The sequence below is a fragment of the Otolemur garnettii genome, unplaced genomic scaffold (genome assembly GCF_000181295.1).
Source record: "Otolemur garnettii isolate 467f Iridium unplaced genomic scaffold, OtoGar3 scaffold00112, whole genome shotgun sequence".
Lineage (NCBI taxonomy): Eukaryota > Metazoa > Chordata > Mammalia > Primates > Galagidae > Otolemur > Otolemur garnettii.
Window position 1 is genome coordinate 6,286,402 of NW_003852507.1, and position 9,450 is coordinate 6,295,851.

Genomic DNA, 9,450 nt, shown 5'->3' on the forward strand with positions numbered 1-9,450 from the left:
CCCCTCCTCCACCGACTTGCAGCCGCCGCTCCCAGCCTGGCGTCTCGGGTTGCAGCTCGAGTTATCTCCAGTCCCTAAGCCCTCCAACGGGAGCCGTTGCTGTGGGAGCCCGCCTAAGGGACCCAGCCCGGCCCAGGAAAAGAGTCTGGGGGCGTGCCCGCCCACGGAAATCTATAGGGATCCAACGGATCCTCTAGATCTTGTCCGGCCCTCCACCCCCGTTCTCTCCCCTGCAGCCAGCGGAACTGGGGGCTCCTGGCATCCGCGGGGATCGCGTCTCTTTCCCCGCCCCTGGCGCGCAGGCCGGTGCGGGGCCGCGCCGCCTGCTGCCAAGCTTCCTGCCGCGGTCCTCAGAAGGGAAGTGGACTGACTGGGGCCGGGGGAGCCGCTGTGCTCGTCCGCCGGCGGTCTTGTGAGCTGCATCTAAATGGCCGGCTTAGTGGAGCCCGGAGGGCGGGGGTCTGGGCACCAGCTCCGGCCGGGACCGCGGGCGGCGCGCGGAGGGAGCGGGCTCCGCGCTCTCGCATTCTGCAATCTGTTGCGTCCGCTCCCTAGGCTCGCCTGGGGCTCCGCGGCGAAAGGGGGTGGGAGAAGGAGGGGCTCGGGGTTGGCGCGCTTTGGCGATGGGACAGCGGGGATACAGGTGGGGGACAGCGGGTCTCTGAACAGTCCTCCGGTGTGGGAACTCAGACCAGAGGGAAGGAGGCTGCAGCCGGCCTTCTGCAAGCTGGAGACACTCCAGGAGGCGAAGGGCACTGACCGAGCGAGGAGAGAGCTAGCTCCGGGAGAAGAATTAGGAAGCGCTGTCCTCTGCCCACTCCCAACATGAAGCCAGCAAGGCCTGGGGACACAGTTCTCCAACCAGCAAGGAGGAGGGTGGGGTGCTTCGATGCTCCACGCTGAGGAGTGAGCCTCAGGATGGAGAGAGGCTTAGATGGAAGGAGCAGTGCGCTCTCCGCTCTGCGCGTTTGTGGAGGGCCCTCAGTGTGCCACGCTTAGCTTTTGCCCAGATCTTCCTAGTCTCTGAGAGCCTGTCCAAGCCCGAACACCGTGAGCGTGGCCAAGGTCTCTAACCAGCGGCCTCTCTCACCAAGGCACATTCTCAAGGTTGAAAGAGTAAGAATAGGAATGGGCTCGGGAGTCCTAGGGCTAGGAGGGTGAAGGAGATTGGTATATGGGTAGATTGGTTCTGGCTGGCGGCAGGTGACTCCAGGGGGGCTTGTTTTGTGTTCAGTTCACCACAGACAGCTAACCTCGGTTCTTTATGGAAGAAATCTGCAGGGCAACTTGCCAGCAGGGAGGCGGAGGTAAGGTGAGGGAAGTGGGAGTGCAACCAGGAACCAGAAATCTCAGCTCCCTGTGCAAGACTGAGAATGGGGAGGGGTGAGGAGCTGGGCTGCCTGTCTGCACTGGGGCTGCGTGGGCTGCACTTGACCTAGCCCTGGCAAACAGGGAGTTTCCATGCCCAGTGGGAGGAAGCCAGGAAGCCCAGGCCTGGCTCTAGGCGTGGTTCTCCTCTTGGATCTTGGTGTGAGAGTTCCCTTTCTCAGGCCGGGTATGGCCCTTCCTCTGGGCAGCTCACATGCTGTCATTAGATCCTCCCTGTCCACCTTCTCCATCCCTGGGCCTGCTATTAAAGATTCTTACCCCTTCCTGTCCTGCCAGAATCCTGCCTGTTCTTAAGACCCAGTTACATACAGGCAGGCCTCAGTATCTTGGCTGTGCTTCCCTTGGTGTGTCAGCCCTTGGCCTTTGTTTTCCTTAAGCTCCAGTGCCCTCTCAGTGCCCTAGAGTCATGGAGAGGTGGAGGCAGAGCCATGGGCTTATTCTCCTGTCTCTGGCACAGCCAGTGCTCACCACATTGCCAGCACACACAAGGGCCCAGGGCTTGGCTGTGTGATCAGAAAGATATTTCAGGAAGGGGCCTGAGTCCCCCACGGAGCAGGCTTTCCCTTGCCTGTCACACTGCTTTTCCAGGTTACTTTCCTGAGTCCTAAAGTCTCTTCCCATCATCCATGCCTCAGTCTCCTCTTCCTCAGTAGATGCTTAGAGCTTACGGATCACACAGATAGATAAGGCCAGAATAACAGAAACCCCTGCCAAAAAAACTCCATCTTCCCTGGACCTCCCTTCTCCAGGGCTGCCTGATGCCCATCTAGCAAACCCTTTCCTCTATTAGGAAGAGTATACAATTCTTGGTTGAGGTTTCTGGACTCTTCCAAGATTCTGGGGAATGGAGGGACAGTTTGCAGTTTTCTGTGCCTGGCAAGCCAAAGCTGCAGGGTTCTGACCACACAGCCAGACTGGGAGCCAAGTAGCCTGAGTTGTGTTTCACTCTGGCGCCATCGGGCAGGATGACCTTGGGCTGTCTCCCTCATATTCCTCATCTTCCACAGGCAGTGTGGGCTCTGGCCCATCTCCCTGTCTCACTTTCTGCCAGACCATGTGGGAATGGAGCCCCTCAAGCTCTCAGGGCCCAGCTTAGCCTGTAGGGTGGCAGAGTAGTGTGTCTGCCCCCCACACACACACACACACCGTTCCCAGTTCTTCCAGAAAACATCTGTGCAAGCCATTTTTGTGTATCTTTGTGGTGACTTTTGATTGTGTTTGTAGTTTGAATAGGAGTTAAGGGGGGCAAAGTGGTGATAACTCTCAGAAAGCTGATTATGTCAGTCAGTAAGACTCAAGGGCTCCTACTGTCTATAGGATCAAGGGTACACTCTTTGCCCTGACATACAAGACCCTTGATGATCTTGTCTCGATCCACATCTTTATTTCCATGGTACTGCCCTCTCACCATCCTCCATTTACTTTATCAGAGCTCACTCTTCTCACTCTCCCATCTTCCTCCTTTTGTACCCAACCAACCTTTCCATCTGGAATGTGCTGCCTTCAGAAATCTTTACTTAGCCTTCAAAGCTCAGTTCAAATATCACCTCCTCTAGGGAGGCTTCCTAGATTAGCCCCTAGTTTTCACCAGCAGCCTCTATGCCCCAGTAGATATACAGACTCTTTCTGGGCACTTTACACGACTTTCCTAGCACGCCTCACAGGCTGCAGTACATGTGTGTGAAGAGGCATGGTTAGCTGTGCAAGCCTCCTGACCCCTATGTCGTTGCATATGGGGCAGGAGCCATGTCTTCTACGTTTTTGTCTGACTCTTCAGTGCTTGACACATAGTAGGTGCTCAGAAGAAATGAATGAGTGAAAGGAAACCTCCGCATTGAGGGACTGACTCTTCCAGCATCAATTGGAATGGGAGCTCTGGGGTGTGGGGCAGAAAAAGGGTAAGGGAGAGACGGGCAGGGAGAGAGAGACCAGGAGGCGAGAGCAGGCCTATGCTGTGCCCCTTGAATGGCATTTACGAGATCTACCTGTCTCAGGTGACATGTCATGACATGGTCCCACGGGATGTGAATGCAATATCCCATGTCACTGTGAATATCTGATCTCAAATACATATGTCCCCCTTCATGGTCCCCAGCCCTGTTTGCCAGCCCTTCCTGGTGCTGTTCTCTGCCCTTGAGTTTCTCCTGCAAGTTGTGTCCACAACCCCAAGCTTGTCCCCCATTCACCTGCGCCCCTTTGGAGAAGCAGGAAGAACATAGCAGAGGGGCAGGGTGAGCACCGGGCCTTGGAAGGCCCCTCACTGCTGCCTCCCCTCTCCCACACCCGTCTTTCTTCTGGCCACAACACAGCCTTGTTAACGTTTAAGACCAGTAGGTGGGGTTGTGCTATAAACTTGGTGGCAGAAAATGAGCTTTATTGGAATCCATTCTGAGGACAGCTGGGTGCTGCGCTGCAGGAGATGACGCCTCTGTGGAATCTCAGAGCTGGCCCCGGGCATCTCCCAGGGCCTGTCTGGAGTGGATAGACCCTGGGCCTGAGACTGGAAGTGAGTGCTGGTGATGCTGCAGGAGCTGAAACCCTGAGAGGCAGCAGCAGCCACCCCCAGGTCTGGCCCACCTACCTGGGCCAGGGGAGTGTGTATTGGGGGCAGGGTATCACCTAGTTGCTGTCCCCATAATAATATCAACAATGCTGGAGGAGAAATCCAGCCCTTCTGTGGGTGAGGAAATGGACACACAGGAGAAGGGACTGGCCAAGGTCACTCTCAAGTTAGTTCTTGAGTCAGGACTAGAACCAGAGCCGGAAGGCGGTTCTTGGCTTAGCAGCCTGCCTGCGCCAGAGCCCTCAGCAGATCCCACCACATTTGCTGTCCACGAGCTCTGCAGCTTCTTGCAGAGATGCGCTTCTAGGCACAAGCTATCCTCTGGTCACAAGCAGTCGGGATAATCTGTCACCAGTAGTGGAGCTTAATTTATAAACCTTACCAAGCAAGCACTACAGAAGAAGCAAGGAAGGGTTGGTGATCTGATTCCCAGCTCTCTTTCAGAATCTTGAAGTCCAGGTGGGGAGATGAAACAAATGTCTAGATCCGTGGTTCTCTACCTTCCTAACACTGCAACCCTTTAATACAGTTCCTGTAGGTCGTGACAGGAACAGCTGTCTAGAGAACCACTGGTCTAGATTCTTACAATTCAGAGCAGTTTGGAATTGCAGCATCCTCGGGATACAGGGTTCCTGCATTCAGGCCCTGCCTTTGGGTCATCACTTTACTGTGTAGCCACAGGACTCTCACCTTCCTTTCTGAGTCTTGTTTTCTGGGTCTCCCAGTTGAGAGGGGATGGTGTTCTCCGAGCCCCCTCCCAACTCTGTTGTTCTGTGGTGGAGAAGTCCCTTAATACCTCCCTGGTCCTCCCCGGCCCACGCCCACACCCCTCCACGGATGCCTGCAGCAGACGCTAACGAGTGAATGCAATGCTTCCTCCCCATTTCCTCCCCAAGGTCTTCCTTACTTTTTCCTTGCCTGTGCTCAACACAGAATTTTAATAAGAGATTAATGAACCAGTTGTGTGTGTGTGTGTGTGTGTTTACAAACATAAATTCCTTTTCAAATTTCCCTTCTCTGTCTTTTTAAGTGAAAAGAAAAGTGGGCCTCCTTATCACCAACTCAACTGGCTGTGCCATACTCCGGCGGTCCTCAGAGATGGGCCTGTGTACCATGGAGCGCCAATACTTGGCAAGCTCCTGCTTCGGTGTCTAGAGGCCAAACGGACTGCCCAGGGGAAAGGGCCACTGAGACAAGTGAGGTGGGGACAAGAGAGGTAACAGAGAGGGGACAAGCCAGCAATTAGAGTGGTCTGAGCACCCATGGGCTAAGAGTCCAGAAGTCACTTGCCCCTGTGACTTATAGCCAAAGAACTTGAGCAGAGCAAGAAGGAAAGCTTGTCCATCCACAGTCTTGTTTGCCCCTTTCAGCTCCTCCTCCCTCCCACCAAGCAGGCCCTAATGGCTAGCAGAAAACCCAGCAGGATGAAGTGGAAAATGAAGGCAATTATGTAGATAATTCAATGCTTGTTGCCGAATGAATGAATACAAAAATGAATAATTCAGTGCAAAAAAAAAAGGGTAGAAAAAGATAATTAAAGAAAATCCCTTTTTGTCTAAATTATCTAGAAAATTAGCTGCCCTTGGAAAGTTCTGCTGTTTATCAAACTTGAATCCTTCCCGCTGTATTCTCACCCACACCTTTTCGGCCTATGAAGATCAGCAGTTGGTTACTCTCTTCCCTTGAATGGCTTTTCCTGTTCAGTTCAAACTGGGGGCAGTGGGCAGGATATATGATTGCTGGCAGAATTCCTCAGCTTGTCTCTGTTTCCCGGGGCCTGTCTTTCATAGTCCTTGGAACTGAGAGAATAGTGTGCCCAGTGTCACCAGGATTGATGAGATGACTCTCAGAATCATCTCAGTTCTCAGGGGTATCTCCATCCAAGAATTCCAGGAATGAACATCAGACTCCAGAGGTTAGTACCCTGGCCCCAAGAGAACAGGCTATCACCCCCTGCTGTTACCCTTAACAGCCCCCTGACACAGCCCTGAAATCAGTCACACTAAGTAACAACCTGTCTCTTTTGCTAAAGTAGAAAAAGGGAGAAGGGGGAATGGTTCCTGCCTAGTATGACAAGGGGGACACAGCCTCATCTTCAGAGAGGCCCCAGTCTGATAAGCAAGACAGAGCTCCAGTCCTCAGAGAGGGCTGACGTGAGAGAGGTGACCACCTTTGCCCAGAGGTTGTAGGGCCCTCCTCTCTCCTGACCCTTCCAGCACCCAGGGTTGTTGGGGAGCTTGGCTCTGCTCCAGAGTGTGTGTGTATTTTTGGTATCGATGATGCAGCGGACTTGTCACTGTAGGAGAATGGTGTCAGTGGGAGAGGGGAACACAGGCACATGCTCATGTGCTCACCCACTGAGTCATGGTCACACTCGGCTACCCTCGAGATCTGTCAGTTCTCAAATCTGTGATCCCGTCGGATTCCCAGGTGGCTGCTGTATGAAGGCAACACATGACACCCCTTTCTACAGAGGGCACAGCTGAGACTCAACGGAGCCCCAGCCACACCGGCTCTTGAAGTCAAGTTTTCTGAGCCTGCTTGCGAAGGTCTTCTTGCCACACCTCTCACACCTCTTGTCTGCAGCAGACATGGGCCAGATCACCACTGTGATTTGGGTATTGTGAGAACAGCAGATTTGCAGTTCTTGAGTTGAGGAATGGCAGATTCCTGGATGAGGCCCCACTAGTGACCCCTGCAGTCTCACTGTGAGCCCTTCTCTGCCCTCAGCCTTCTGCCAGTCCCTTGAATAAGTTGTGCTCCGTTCCATGTCACAGTCTTTTCAGCGCTGTCCCCTCTGACCGGATTGTTCTTCCACCCACGGGCTGTTCAGCCTTCAAGCCAGAGCCTATCCACTACCTGGAAACCCTCCCTGATTATCAGATGAACAGGGGCCCACTACCCCCTGCAACTCATTGCAGGTTTGCTGTGAGTTTAAATGTGCATGGCCTGGCTCCCCTGTTGGCTGAAAAGGACGGTGTATGATCTCTTCCCTGCCGCTAAATTCCCAGAGTCTGTCTGGGAGGGAATGTCTGGAATAAAGGAGGCGTTTGATGAGTTGGCAAATGAATCAATGAATGAACCGCCGAGCACATACCTGTCCACACAGCCACGCTCCCTGTCACTCAGGATGTATTCAGTCAGTGCTTACCCCAGTCCAGGCCCGGTTCTACTCAGTGAACACAACAAAAATCCGGCACTAAGGAAGCCTACATTCCTGTTGCGGGAAGGGGAAGGGAAATGCAAGCAGGAAAGAATAAATAAATTAAACAATTAAGTTACATGCGTGTATGTTAGAAGGCAACACGTGTTATTAAAAAGCGGGCGAGGAGTAGGATAAGGGGAACTGGGAATTATAAGAGGTGCATAAGAGTCCGGAAGGGATGCGTGCTGTTCATAGGAATGATCATTTGGTAAAATGTATTTGCGCAAAGACTCAGAGAAGTGAGGGATCCGACTAAGTAAAAATCCAGGAGCCCTCTGGGCAGGGGAGCCAGGCAGGATAGCAGCCCTAGGGGGAGTGGGTTTGCCATTCAAGGAACAGCAGGGAGATGAGAGGCTGGGCAGGGGCAGGGGTGGGGAGGAAGGGGAGATGGGTGAGTACAGTGACGGAGGGAAATGATGGAGCCAAACACCAGCTGTCCTCATCTCCTGGGGCATTGGGAAGCTAAGCCACCTTCTCCTTTTTTCACAGGTTCTGACTTTTTACTAATTATCTATGTTTACAAAAACTCAGCTCCCGGAGGTGGCTGGGATTATATGCACTTGTTTGGTCTGTCTGATTTTACACCACTGTGACTTGGGGAGTGTGACAACAGCAGGTCTGGAGGCCCTTGTGCTGAGGAATGGCAAACCCGAATCTCCCCAAGTCCCTGAGTGACCCGCAGTGACATGACAACTCTGGGTTACCTGTTGCTTTGATCTCTCTCTTTTCCCCCTTCTGTGTCTGTAGGGCCTTAGTTGGTGGTACCACTTGCTCCCTCCCTGCTCCTGTGTGACCACTGCAGCTCATGCCTCTTAGCTAAGGAGGTGACCTGACCTGGGGCAACCTACATTCTCCCCTGCTCTGCCCCTCCTGGGGAGAAACTGCCTTATGAAGCCTTTGTCCAATAGGAAGGAACTCTTGGATCGAAAATAGGAAAAATGGCCATTTTCTCAGCTGCCAACATAGCAGAGAAATGATCTCAATTTTCTATGGTTGTTCTCGGCAGGAAAACTGCCAACAGCCAGCCCTATGCATGAGAGGTCTGAAATGCTGGGGAGGGGTGAAGGGGAGAGGCGGGGGACTTGTGTGGTGTGGAGGGCTGGGGTCCCCGCTGGGACACTGGGCAGCACCCCCCACCTGGGAAGTTCTCCCCCCCCCCAAGACCCCACTGACCACAGGCCTGTGTCTGAGCAGCTATTGAACGATCTAGTTATCTCAGGAGTCACTTACTAACTGAGCACTGCTATGTGCCACTCCCTGTGCTGGGCACCAGGAATCAGCCTTTGTTCTGTCAACTTGGTCCTGGCACTCAGAGCTTTCGTCCTCCACCTCACCTTTCCCTGCATTCAGCTCGGAAACCAAGCTGCCTGGCTTCCTCACTTGCATGCCCACATAGGTTGTGATAAAATACAGAGTCATAGACATGCTGGAAGGGATACAGAGTGTTGTAGAGGGAAAGGGGGCTCTCATAACTGCTAGAGGGGCCGAGGAGGCCTCATGGAGAGATGCCACCACAGTGAGCCCTTGTCCAGGTTCAAGAATTCTGCTCTGGCCGGGCACGGTGGCTCACGCTGGAATCCTAGGGAGGCAGAGGTGGTTGGATTGCTTGAGCTCAGGAGTTTGAGACCAGCCTGAGCCAGAGTGAGACTCCATCTCTAAAAACAGTCAGCCATTGTGGCAGGCACCTATAGTCCCAGCTACTTGGGAGGCTAAGGCAAATGGAGCTCAAGAATTTGAGGTTGCTGTGAGCTATGATGCCACAGCACTCTACCTATAGTGAGACAAAGTGAGACTCTGTCTCAAAAATAATAATAATAATTCGGCTTCTGAAGACTAAGGGGACAGCATCTACTGTGTGTGTCTGTTGCTGTGGGAAAGACAGAAATACAGGACAAAAGCAGTCACGGGCTGACTAGCTCCAAGAGTCTTGGTCGGGGAGAGCAAGGCTGCCTGTAAAGGAATAGCAAGATACACTAACAAATTTCAGGGTCTGTGGTGACAATTCTTCACCTGGCTCATCTTTCAGGATACCTCAGAATTTCAACCTTGGAGCACTGGGGGGCAATTGAGAGTTACAGAGTGAGAGAAGGACACCATCAAAGCAAGGTTCTCAACAATTCCTTGGTCAGGGACAGTTGACAGATGGGAGCAATGCTAAAGGGAAACTGTTTCAGCACTGGTCAGAGAATGGGGGCCTTAGGATGGGAAACGATTACTAGAAGTCATCCAAGGTCCCACCACGTGGTAGACAACCCACCGTTAGAGCCAGAGAGGCGGACTGAGTGTGCATGCT

The 9,450-nt window shown here is 53.2% G+C and overlaps 1 protein-coding gene across 1 annotated transcript in view; it reads left to right on the plus strand.

Moving 5' to 3' along the window:
* The window catches only part of TMEM132E (transmembrane protein 132E), a 54,392-nt gene that overhangs the window by 155 nt on the left and 44,787 nt on the right, over window positions 1–9,450 (plus strand). The gene's annotated exons all lie outside the window — the stretch shown is intronic.